Source organism: Cebidichthys violaceus, unplaced genomic scaffold (assembly GCF_023349555.1).
Source record: "Cebidichthys violaceus isolate CVI_PGR_0920_01 unplaced genomic scaffold, fCebVio1.0.p SCAF_7, whole genome shotgun sequence".
In the NCBI taxonomy this organism is placed as follows: domain Eukaryota; kingdom Metazoa; phylum Chordata; class Actinopteri; order Perciformes; family Stichaeidae; genus Cebidichthys; species Cebidichthys violaceus.
The window spans coordinates 8,314,382-8,328,097 of NW_027176927.1; the positions used below are offsets into that span (position 1 = coordinate 8,314,382).

Sequence of the window (13,716 nt, forward strand, 5' to 3'; positions counted from 1 at the left end):
ACATACGAGATGAAACAAGGGTGTAGAAGATGTAGATCACAAAGAAGGATGGAATGTGACGGGGAGAGAAAGGCAGATGTGAGGGAAAAAACAGAGTAAACAAGACTAACATCCTGTAGGAAGAGGAAAAACAACCAAAAGCAACAAAAAAGAGAAAAAAAAATTGTATAAAAGGGGGGACAGAGACAGAAACAACGCGGGACGGGAGAAGGGAGGGAGGGAGGGATGAATTTGTCGGTGTAAAAACAGCAGACAGATTGTAAACAAACACACGCCCTGTCTGAGGTTTTGGAACAGCTCGACAGATCTCAGTCAGCTACTCTTATCTCTGCTGCATTCGCCCGTTCTTATCGAGTCTTATCGCAGTGAGGACACACACGGCAGCTTGTGCCCTGACGAATGGAAAGGCAAAGAGAGCCTGGGCTGCCGTGACACACTGTAGAGGGATATGTTTAACTCATTATGTGCCCTACCCATGAGTCATCATGTTGTCTGCTCCTGACCAATCCATAGTAGTCTGTTCATAGTCCGTGGTGTATGAAATGGATTGAAATGTTTGTTTTGGGGGGGGGGGGGGCTTTTTTGGTGCTATCAGGGCCGTCTATCTTCAAAGAGTCGCGACATGAACTGAGTCTGTTCTTCGAGTGACTTCACTTCCGTAAACTGAGTTTGGATGCTGAGCTATATGTGAAGAAACTCTGCATTTGGTGCTTGTAATTCTCAGGGTTCGGTTAGTGTTGATATCTGTGGTACTGTACAGTTGCATTGTGGGAAATGAAAACGACGACGGACTTCCACGTCAAGGGTCCCCGACATTATTGTCCGTTGACGACATTCTTCAAACGTTGCTTTAAAAGGACAGTTCATCCCCAAATCAAAAATGACACACTACATACAGACCTTGTTGTGAGCAGCTACTAGTAGACACCATTTTAATTCAACCATAGTCTGTATATATAAAACTGCTCACAACAAGGTCTGTGGATTATCTTGAGGAACTGGGTCATGATTTCTGGTTTATGTAGAGCTTTTTTTAGGCGCTTTGAGCACTACAAACTGGGTGCCACCATAATCCCATCATATTGTAGAGAAGGCAGACATCTCCTTAGTCGATCTCTCCAAAAATACGCAACTCACACCAAAACAATCTAATTTTAGGGGTGAACTCTCCTTCCTTTCTTTTCTAGTCAGGTCTGTTTGATTTGACAACATTTTTGAATAAAATTGACAGTTTCTTCAATGGAGTCTGGGACATTCAGAGAGAACATGAATAAATGAGGCAGTGTAACCTTTGAACCAAGCAGGGCTTTGTTTAGATTGTTTAAACTGTTTTACGCTCTGTGATAATTAGGGTTGGGTACCGAAAACCGGTGCCAATACCGATTGAAATACTTTCGGTGCTTCATTTCGGTGCCTGAGCCGATTGAAATACTGCCACTGGTGGCCTAAAATGAACGTTACAGCCAACATAAACATCACCTCACTTGCGCTAGTTAACGTTACACTATTCTGATGACTCCGTCCTGGCAGCAGGTAACGATAGCCTACCGTTTGTATAGCTACAGTAGCTGGCTAGCCATCAACCTTTTAAGAGAAAATGCCGAAAGGTAAACGGTCAAAAGTGTGGCTGTATTTCGCACTAAAAGGTGTGCACCGTGTTCGACTGCCTGCGTGAGCCCATGCCAAGCACATCAGCGGGCAGTGTGGGCCTCCCTGGCCCCGGAGACCGATGATGACAACAGCAGCCTTACCTCAGGTTAGTAATGTAACATTGATTGCAAATCTTGCATTTATAAAAGTAGGCCTAATAACAAATGATAAATTAGGCATTATAACCATGTTTAAGTTAGCTAGCTAGCTACTAGCAAACGGTAGGCTAACTGCCGCCATCATAGCAAGTCAGTGTAATGTTAATGAAACTAGCGATGGCATGTGCAGTGATGCTTCTGTTGCCTGTAAAATATTTAACATTATTTATATTTTTGGCTCTCCAGCTTCAACAGTGACCCCATTCACCTTGGCAAAGAAGGCTCATTTAAGAAAAGAGAAGGTGGAGGAACTCCACAGGTCTGTGACCAAATGTGTGGTCAAGGGACTGCATTCTTTTTCCACTGTGGAATCTCTATAGTTCAGGGAAAAAAAAGTGATGTGAAAACAATATTTGTATAAAATCTGTTCCATTATGACAATTCGTCAAAAAGACTAATAAATATCCTCAAATTTATTTTATACAGAGAGATGACCACTGCCCTCAATCCTCACTACCGACCCCCATCCAGGGATGATCTGTCCAATACACTAGTTCATCCCTGTGTGTACAGGCCTCATCACACCATCTGAGAGGGGTTCTCCTGTGCAGGAGAAGGCAAATATGCTCATATTTCTGCAAAAGAATTGCTGAAGTTTATTTATATTTATTTAAGTAAACTGTAAACTGTTGTTAACAGTATATTGTTCATAGTTTGAAGTTAAAAAGTTTGAAGCTGTAGTTTGAAGCCAAGTGTTTTGTATTTATTTATATTTATAGTATACTTTAAACAGTTAATATATTGTTCAATTTGAAGAAAAAAAATTGGCTTGGCAATAAAAAAAAAGCCTTTCTTTAATGTCGTCAATCATCGTTTTGTGCTTCTTTTTTTTTTAAAGTATTGGTTCAGGCACCGTTTAGGCACCGGTATCGTTTTAAAAGTATCGTTTTAGCACCGGTATCGGAAAAAAACCAAACGATACCCATCCCTAGTGATAATGCATGGCGATAAACCGGTATGAGAAGGATGCTTTTGCCCAACACATAGAATAACATTAGCTAACGCTAGCTAAAACCGTGTAAGTCACCAAATATGGAGATGCACGTTTGGGGAAAGCAATATATTCAGGTTTATGGGGTGGGAGATATAAAAAAATCCTTTTTCATAATATATGTTTGTTAATATTGGCATATCAACACATAGAGTGACGTTAGTACATGTTAGTGCAGGATCTCAGGTACCAGGCAGGTATGCATGTCATCACATTGATGCAAAGATCATATCAAAATCCAGTGTTAGCGCAGTCCTGCTCACTGTAACAGTGTCCACTAAAGTTCAATGCAATCAGAGGAATTAAAGGGATGGCTGCTGCACTGCAGTATAAACTGTCAAATCTTTACACAAATTATATAGACTCAAATCAATTAAAACAGCCATCATTCTCACTACCTTGCAGTGAACAGTGAAAAACATTTGAACACCTTATCAAGGACCCCTGCTGCCCCCCCAGGACACCAATTTAGAAACCACTAGGAACTCTTTCGAGGTGTGACCTCACGCGGCACTTCTGGTTGCAAGATGGAGACAGCCAAAAAACAATATGGCGACGCCCAGATGCCGAACTGGAGGGTTCAAAACCTTGGTCCGCAAACCAACGGCTGATGCACGGTGACTCTACGTCCACTTCTCATGTACGGCCTATGATTGGGTACCTACGGACCAGCTGCCACACAACTGGAGTAGCTGACAAAAGTAAATTATTGATTCATGAAACTTAACAAGAAAAAGAGCAAAGGTCCCAGAATTGATTTGCCTCTTTATAGTCTCTCGGCAGAGCATTTTCTAACTTATTCTTGCCAGAGTTGGAGCAACTAAGGCGCACCTGTTCAGAAGCAAGAAGCAGAAATTAAAAAGTGGGATTTTTACAACGTGTGCATATTTCCAGTAGCTGATAACGACATTATTGTATAGTGTGTATTAAATCTGGATCACTCTATTCTGGTGGAGAAATTAAAACATCATATGCTCTATTCAGGAGTCCCAGAGTACGGACTTTATATCTGATTCTATTATAGTATAAATGTTATATTATTTGTGTCACATTAAATTTCATATAAAACGACTGCACTGCACAAACCCTCAATGGCTTTCCAGGTAGGATTGTTCCTGTAAATAATGAACAATTTCTTCCAACCTGACGCACCGAGCTCTTTCTGTGGACTACCTGTAAGTCAGTCCAGCCTGACCCCACTGTCTGTCTACGGGGTCATCTGAGGACCAGAACTACTACAACAACTACCACTACTACTACTGTCTGTCTGCCTGTCTGTCTGCCGGGTCATCTGAGGACAGCAAGTCGTGATGACAGGCTATGTGTTTGCCGTCGGACGATGAGAATCGAGGCTCCAGGTGGCTATTTGTCAGCGTTCTGGTTATTTAAGGACACTTCGCGGTTTACCCGCCTTATCTCTGGACCTGTCTGGCCGTAAGAATTCAAAGTCTGAACAATACAGAGAGTGCAAAGGTCTGGAAAACACCACGGCAGCGGGGGTGACATTTATATACAGTATGAAATACAAAAGGGAAAATGAAGCCTCTGCATTGTCTCTATCAAGGTCTTTCTTCTTTTATGTTTTTTATGCTTTCTGTTAAGGTCGTCAGCAATTGGTTATGATTCGAGAAAAATCATGACCATGAGCCTTTTTTCCCCTTTTTCTATGTCTAATTGAGTAATGGGGACAACATTTTTTTTGGTCTAGTATTGAGGGTGCTGAATTACCATCTAATGACATCTAGATCACACACCAGACAACCTACAGTTCTGAAAAGTGAAGCCAATGCTATAGTGCCTTAAAACTTGCATTCTCTCTACTGACCATCAGGGGGCAACTCCTACGGTTGCAAAAAGAAGTCTGATTGTATAGAAGTCTATGAGACAATGACCTTACTTCTCTCTTGATTTATTATCTCAGTAAACATTGTAAACATGAGTTATGGTCTCAATCTCTAGTTTCAAGTCTTCTTCAATACAGCATGACGTTCATTTAGTAAATTATGGTCCATTTAGAGTCAAACAGACCATAAAGAGAAGTATGCTTTAAGGCGGGCTTACTGTGATTGACAGGCCACTGCCAGTGACGTATATGGCGTCCCTGTATCGCTCCTCCCCATTCCAAATATGGTCACTTCCGTTTAAAAAAACAACAACATGGCAATGGCGGTACTCCAAGATGGCGACGGCAAAGTCGTCGAACTCGAGGCTTCGAAACGTCAGTCCAATGGGTGACATCACGATGACTACGTCCACTTCTTATATACAGTCTTGGCACACAAGCACAAAAAACTACGCTGGTGATGCCTCAAAACCTCTTAAACATCATTGAAAAGTCCAGTGAGACAGGCAGGTGCACAAATAAATAGCAACCAAAGTATTTTTCTTGGCCATTCTGGGACAAGCTGTTGTTTTATCTGAAGGTCTACATGCATGGTAAGCTTCTGCGAATCCTCGCTATATACAACATTGTCTGCCTTAAAAAAATGAACTCCAATAATACAAGTAACACTGCACGGTGGCCTCAAGAGACTGAATTTCAACAAAGGGATGCACAAACTTCATAATTGATAGCTTTACCAGCTTCAGCCTTGCTGTTATGGAGCTGTACGTGACCTCTCTGACCTCCCAGGAGTTGGTAAAGCAAGGAGAGTTTCCATCATAGCATTATTAGTGTTGGAGTATGTTTCTGAGTATCTGATTGTAACGTACGAGGCTAAGTAGAAAAACTACAGCCAGCTCCTACTCCTGTGCTGGGTCACACAGGGACATGTGCTTATCAGTGAGACAGCAGTCGGACAAACATGGATTGGGGAACAGACTATTAAACCAGGGGGCTGGTCGCATCTGTTACACCGAAAATGCAAGCATGCTGAGAATGTAATTGCATAACAATCCAAGAACTGGGGCTGGCGAGGTGATTCAGGGTCCTTCTGCAACAGACATGGAAAAAAAAAAGAGTCACTCTAAAATGTAGCTCTCTTTGGTCCGACTCTTATCTAACAGTATCGGCTAGAAGAAATATGAAATGTCTCCCTGCTGGACAATAAAACTACATGGATCGTCTCTGAGATCATAGACGGCTGAGGGTGATATTCAATTTTATTTCTTTGGATTAAACCATGAGGGCAACTGTGGACACAGTGTGTGGACAAAAAAACACAGACATTGCTGAATAAGCACAGGGTGTGATGCCTGGAATTTCTTAAGTCAATTCGCTTGTTATCGCCACTTTCCACTAACTCCAATGTAAACCCACCTGCGTCATTATAAGAGGGAGGGATGGCGAATGGGTCAAACAAACCTAGGACATTCACCCAGGAGGCATTCACTAGTCAAGTTAGTTAAGTCAACAACGATGTTTTCATAACCCAAACTAAGTGGTTTTGTTGCCTCAATCTAATTTCCTGATAAGACGGAAGTTTTGAAGCTTAGAGCCACTGACCAAGCGTCGGCATTCCACTTATTGGGAGTGAGAATTCTTTGCTTGTAGCCTGCGTGTCTGCAGATCAATTCTTCTCGTTTTTGGGGCCATATCGAGTCTGTGGGTAGGTACTACTTGGAGTTGAAAAAAGTACTTCTACCTCTGCAAGTTTAACAACTAAAACTAGTTTATATTCTCCCAAAACAATGCTAAAGTTGAAAATTAGATGAAACAGGCACATGGAGGAGGCAGCTTTTAAAAGTAAGTATCAGACATCACGTAGGTCAACAATGTGTCCCGTCTAGGGAGTCAAATCAAGTTTTGATGGAACAAGTGGTCTAACCCTATAAGCCTGGGTTGATCACCCCATTCATTTTGCACTGATATAATTTTTGTTAAGCTAATGAATGTAGTTCTGAGCTACTTAATGATCTCGCCGTTTACAGAAGATAACGTATTATAAGTGCAGCGTTTGCTCGTGAGGATCTTTTGATCATGAACAGTATGCGTGTGCTGGTGACAAAAGGTGGTTTAAGGACACGGCCGCTCTGTCACACACGGATAGATGAAGATTACACAAGACCCCAAATGATTAATGGAAGATCCACTTTAGTCTGCTTCATTAGTCCCATTCATGCTGTACTTCAGTTTGGCGGGCTTGGCTTGTGGCCAGGTTGCAGTTAACAGAGGCTCCTTAAGGTTAAACCCAGAAGATACTCTCTCACCATTTCCTACCGTTTGTCGTAATGTACAAGGACAGAAAACAAGGACAACAGTGTTAATATAATAGAGTTATAGCATGTTTATAACAGTGATGATTAAAGCGTTTGGATACAAGCGTCTGCTAAATGACTGTAATGTAATGTAATGTTAATATAATAGTTATAGCATGTTTCTAACAGTGATAATAATATCCTTACAAGTTTTAACACAGTTTTATCAAATTCTTGAGGATTTGAGACCTAAATATTGAGTTGAAGAGTCAATTCACCCAAATCAAAAAACAAAAAAACAGTTTTCTTGACCAAACAAAAACCCGGCAATCTTTTTCTGTAAAGTTGCAAATTTAATCTCAGATAATTCTCTCGTTAATTTATGATTTAATAATCTCATATTCAAGTTTTTTCTTTTAAATTTGTGAGTTTTTATCTCGTAATTTACAATAAAAAAATGTTTTTTCTCTGAAAATTACCCCACATCCCCCGTCTCCGTAATTACATAATTCTTTTTTTTTTACCTTGAATGGCCATGAAACACCGTCAAACTAAGTCTAAGCTGTGCCTAGACTAAGAACACACTTAGTCTGAAGTAAAGAAAGCTGTTTGCTGAGACTTGAGTGTTGGTTTAATTCCTTTTTACTCGGGCAATTTACTGAGCTGACAACATCACCGGTGCATTTCGTCCTCTATTTTCGTCCTCTCCTTAGGTAGAAAGCAGAAATGCCTAACTAAATAACTTCTTGTTTTTCTTTCTTTTTGAAGGAATTATCCAGTAGGTCATTTGCCACAGGGATAAAAATAACATCTGAAAGTGTGAAATGATGCACAAAATGACTGGCAAAAGCCAAAGCAAACAGAGGTAGACTGAAGGCGTCGTTCGTCACGTCGGATTTTTGGCTCCGTGTCGTGCCGACTGCCAGCCACAGTGTGACAAATCTGAGGGGCTTAATCTGGCTATGAATCAACTCTAGTGTGGAGAGGCCGGACGCACAGACAGACGGACGGGATGAGGGGCAGAGGTGGTGACAGATGGACAGACTCATACACCACTGGGAGAGTGGAAAAGAGACAGAAATGTAGTTGATCGGCAACATGGAAGGTAGAAAAAGCGGTCTCAACAGCTGCAACTTTAAATCTGACAGGTGGCGGCTCTTATCCAGACGTTTAACTTTTAACAGCCACAACAAAGAAAAAGGCTGCAGAGATCTAAAGCAAAGAAAAAAAAATAGTGTACCGGTAAACAAAGAGTAAACGGTTATACTACAGGCTGTGTGTGTTGTGTGGACGGTTCCAGCTATAGGCCTTAATCTGACAGCCAAAAACACAAGGACTATAAAGAGAGAAGAGCCATCGAGCAAAATTAGCCTACACTTCCATAAAGAGACGGCTGATCAAAGGCCCGTCCTCGAGGGCTCTCCGAGGATTCGCTTTAAACGTCTCCCGATGTGCCGTTAAGTACAGCCGAGCTGATTGGCTCGCTGTCCTGACCAAGCATCAAAAAACCCAGACAAAAGATGGGGAAAAAAGACCAGAGGGATCAGGAGAAAAATCCAAACAGAGATTGTCTGTAGGCATAAACACTGGGCTCATACATATATGATGTCATTTTATTGAGGAAAAAAAACACAAGAGATTTAAGAGTGGATGTGAAGTGATGCGCCTCAGAGGGGCCTGGCTGACATCACACTTTGTTAAATAGCCACCAGCACAGGCCTGCTTGTGCTGATACTGTTAACTACTTCCACAGGTCTGGTTGCCATGGCAACACACAACAGGGTTTTTTTTCTGCTCATGTCAAGGTAATCTGTGTTGTTAGTTTAAATGAGTGAGAATGCTAAAAAAAAACAGAAAAAAGAATGTCCGACTGTGTTCGCTGTGGATTGACCACATTTGTCCTAAATGGACTCTGGACCTGTGAATGATCAGCGGTATCAAGTCAGAAAGAGGAAGAGAATGATGAAAGTGAAGGGGAAATACAAAACCGCTTCCTTACCGGCAGTGAGCGAGCACTCAATGCAAAGCAAGATGGACCCGCCGCTGTTACTGGGCTTTTTACACCAGCAACAAGTCAGAGCACAAGCCAGAGTGCATTACAAGTAAATGGACTGTACTTGTGTAGTGCTTTTCTAGTCTTCCGACCACTCAAAGCTCTTTAACACTACATGTCATCATTCACCCATTCATACACTGATGACAGGGGCTAGCATGCAAGGTGCCACCTGGCCATCAGGACTAACTAATCATTCACACCGATTATCACACACTGCAGGCACAGTTTGAAGGAGCAATTTTGGGGTTAAGTGTCTTGCCCAAGGACACATCGTCATGGACTAGCAGAGCCGGGGATCGAACAGCCGATCCTTTGATTGAAGGACGACCCTGCTCCACTACTGAGCCACAGTCGCCCCATAAGTGTGTCACAAGTGTGTGTTTGTGCGTGAAAACTATCTTGATGGATTTACTGGTGACAAATACGTTTTTTTACATTGCTAACCGACATAATTCAAAGGGTTGGGAAAAAAAAAAATCACACACACACACAAATCAATTCACAGATTTAAAAAACATTCCAGTATCTAACTAAAATATGTCCGTCTGTCTGTCCGTCCTTTGATTTTCTCGACAACATTCGATAGAGCGTGAGCTCCTGACATCTCCAGGACATCTTTATTAGTAGTGTGTTATGTACACACTGTGTAGTATATTGACTATTGTACTTTTATTTTACTACCTATTAACTGTTACTCCACCTAACAGCCTGCTGGGTACAGCTCGCCCTCCGTTGCTCTCTACACAGTGTTAGAAAATAGGATTGATTTGTTCGGAGAAAAGATCAACCTGATCGTAAAAGGGAATTTAAAGATTGGAGAAAATGTTCCACTTGATTTCAATTAAATTTTACGTTTATTCTGACTGTTTTTTACATACGTGGATTGTGATTAAGGGCGAAGACACAAAGTCAACAGTTTACTGTCTCTTGCTTTCAACAGTACACTGATTACGTACAGCCTTAAGTGTATGTAATGACATTATGTACATTTAAGAGTGACAGGAAGGAAGGATAGGGCCAACAACTGTCACAACCAGTGAACCTCACAAACAGGCCAAAAGGGACCTTTGTGTATGTGCTTTTATCATTATTTTTTCAAATATATTTTCATGTTTACAAAGGCTGTATTAGATCTTCAAGAACTAATTAGCAGGTAAATCCGGTCTCTGATTTTTTGCCAGTGGAAAATTAACAAACTGTTGATTTAGAAGTGCCAGATATTTCTGAGGTTCTTCAGCCAGTTTGCCAAACAAAAGCACCATTTTCCTTTTTTTTCTATGTTTCCCATTGATTTAATGTTGGACTGTGATTAAGTGCTTTCTAAATTGGTTCTACTAACATTTCTTCACCTCCAGCCTCTTACTTCTAATAGCTAAAGGCAATGCATCAATAGGAACAAGAAGCCGACAAAACAAGTTTTGCAAAGTTGCATAAGACAGCTAATATTTGGTTATGAACTTTTAACTTTTGAACTCTCATTGACTTTTCTGTGGGAACGAGGAAAAAGTCAAAAGGAGACGTAGGCGGCGCTATACACAGGCTCATGTTTTCTGAACTTTAAAGTCAACCACAAACCATTCAATCCAATTCAACAACATTCAAAGGGAAATAAAGAAAATACATTTGCAGTGACATAAAGCTTTAAGGAGAGCAGTAAATACAGAAAAAGGCCAAACATAGTGGAAATCCTGTCCTTTGAAGAAGCTCTTATCAAGATAAAACAAATCATTTAGTTTAGTCTTGAATAAAACGCCGGGGCCTTTACAGGAAATCTCTGTAAAGAACGGACTCTTTGCCTCCTTCTACAATGGAGACCTGAATACATGCAAAAATACAGACGGGCAACAACCTTGCATGCCATTCAAAGAGGTATGTAGAGATGAATATGGAGGTATATTTGAATACAGAGACACAAACCTAAAAAGATCACACTAAGGAGCACAGCATGTGCAAAATCAGCAGCTAGAGGCAGCGGAGACAGTCACGCAACAGAAATCCATCTCGTTCCCTCTGACTGGAGAAAATAAATAAATAAATAAAGACGAGCAAAAAGAAAATCAGACAGCGCAGCCAAACAGGAGGGACCAGCCTCCCCAGAGGGAGCTCTGACTGTCTGTCTGTTACCTTCAAACGCACATATGTGGCTTCTAAATTGCACATTCAACTTAAAACCTTCACACACCGGGGGTCGCGACGAATAAACAACAAAAAAATGCAAAATGCAAAATGCTCCCATGTGAGTATTATATGTCTACGGCTTTTATTTTGAAAGGTAAGAACAGAAGGATTGGATCTGGTATGCGCTGCCTTTGTTAAGGTTAAAAAGGAGCAATAAAGTTTGCCGTCCTGATTCGGACTACGGAGCCTCCATGTTGTTGTTACATATATTTATATGTATATGTTATGTTTGTATTGTTTATATTGTTAATTATAGTCGCAAATCAACACGTTCTACACAAAACTAAAACACTATGCCACTTTTTAGCTTCTAAATATTTATGTTCTCTGTCAAAATACTCATGACAAATACTACAATTAAAGGGACAGTTCACCCCAAAATACAAAATACATATTTTTTTCCATATTTATCAATCTATATTGTTTTGGTGTGAGTTGCCTAGTTTTGGAGATAGAAAAAAGTGCTCAAAGCACCGAAAAATTATAACAGAGTCCTCTACGGAGATGGCAACTGAAAAACGTGGAAACACAGTTGGTGTTTAAAGGGGACACTGGAGCAAAAGTACAATCAGACCGGTGACATTGCTCCACAGGGGTCTCTGGACATGACTCCTAATTGCTTTTCTTTATATGAGAAAAATCTGCTCCGATCAAAGTATTCCCCATTTAGAGGGAACCCCCCCCCCCCACACACACACACACACATACACACACACCGTCTCCACTTCCCTTGACCTCATTTTGCGCTTCACGCCACAAACTGCACTGGACCACGATGACATTTCCGAAACCGAATCTTAACAGAGACGCCAGGGTAAATAGGTCGGGCCTAATGGCTCGTTCCATTATGCTCTAAGAGGACATTAGAGGTGACACTCTACATGAAGCAACTTGTTATGAGTCCTTAATCTCTCAGTTCAGTCTCTCAGCGGCCATAAAACTGCAGCGAGACAAGGAGCTGACTCAGGAAAATGAGTCCGATAATAATGCAGTTAAAGAACTGCAGCGCAGAGTCCTTTTGGAGCTTCCCAGTCACCGCGTGCCGATCTCACCCTGCATTAATCAGCCAAAGGTCACTGTAACTGTACGTTAGGAGAAACTTTTCTTTTTTCTCCCTCAGGTTTTAATGAGCAGGGTTACTCTCTCTTGCTCTGAGGCCCTGGCTCATTAAACATATGACCACTTTTGATCATATGTTGACATCAGCACCACGCCGCCAGTGATAAGACACAGTTTCACATTTCCACACGCTACAAGGAATGTCATGTTTTAAAAAATCTTTGTGTCTGTTGCTGCGTAGTGTGCTTGTAAATATTGTATTTTCAGTAAAAAACCTGATATAACTACCCGAAGTACCTCAAAAATCTGTTGCCCAAGTACTACCTGCCGTACCTATACCTCTTTGTAAGGGAAAACATCGATGCAGAGAAAGTGGGACATTAAAAGCTGGACTGTGGAACTTTTATCTCTCCCCTCTGGCAGTGAGAGTAATTACCATATGGTAGAGGCCATTGTAAGGATGTCACTAGAACTGTTACTTTGGTACCAAGTTGATGCCAAAATTCTGAAAACATGACAGCGCTCGTTCTCTACTACAGTACTGCTGGCACCGTAGGCACCGTGGTTCACAGCTCGAGACAAATGGCGCCCCGGGGACGATAGAAAATGTCTCGGAAAATGCAACGTTGTGAACACCAAATCTCTGTTGAAATCAACATTAGGAGAGCTAGTAAAGATATTGTTAGCCTCTGTTAGCAGCCAGTGGGCAGCACGCTTCTGCTTGGCTACATGACGGAGCTAACAGCTAATGTTGAAAAGGAAAATGTATTGAGTTTCATTACGATATTTATATTGAACTCTGCATTCAAAGGAAGGATTAAAGTCAAAGAAATAAAGGCACAGGAAGACTTAATGTATTAAATGTATTCCAATCAATTAAAAATAAAAAATAAATAAAAAATCTCTTAATAGTTCATCCTAGACCTTAACAGCAACTATCTTGGATGAAACGTGTACTTGTAAATTTAAATTTACAAATGTAAATTTACAAGTACAATTTTGTCCCTCCTGTGAAGTCACTCTCCACCACATTCAATTAACACAGACTGACAGTAATCAGGGCAACATTATCACCCCCCCAAATAATCAGCAACAAATAAGTCACATTGTTTTGACCTGTGATTGCAGCTTCTCCTCTTTTTGCAAATCAAAGAGAGTTTGAAAATGCCACAGATGCGACAATCCTCAAGTCCAAATCGAAAGAGTGGTTATTATCTTGAGGGACAAAGAACAGACCTCCACATAAAATATTAGTATGCATCAATCAAAGCGGGCACAAAGCCATGTCGGCCTAATTTCTCAAGCAATATTCAAAGATTTATTTTCAAAGATTTTTCATTTACGCTTGATTTATTTGAAAGAAGTTTTTACTTCTTTCATTGTTTAATCGAGGCTGACAATACAGACTAATGACTAATGTGGGTGATTGTTGTTGAACATCAGTGCCCTGATTGACTGCAGTTTACTGTTGTCATCATGTAGATACA

At 41.0% G+C, this 13,716-nt stretch overlaps 1 protein-coding gene across 2 annotated transcripts in view; it reads right to left on the reverse strand.

The window, feature by feature from the left end:
* Positions 1 to 13,716, reverse strand: part of ldlrad4b (low density lipoprotein receptor class A domain containing 4b) — a 208,535-nt gene that overhangs the window by 139,363 nt on the left and 55,456 nt on the right. The gene's annotated exons all lie outside the window — the stretch shown is intronic.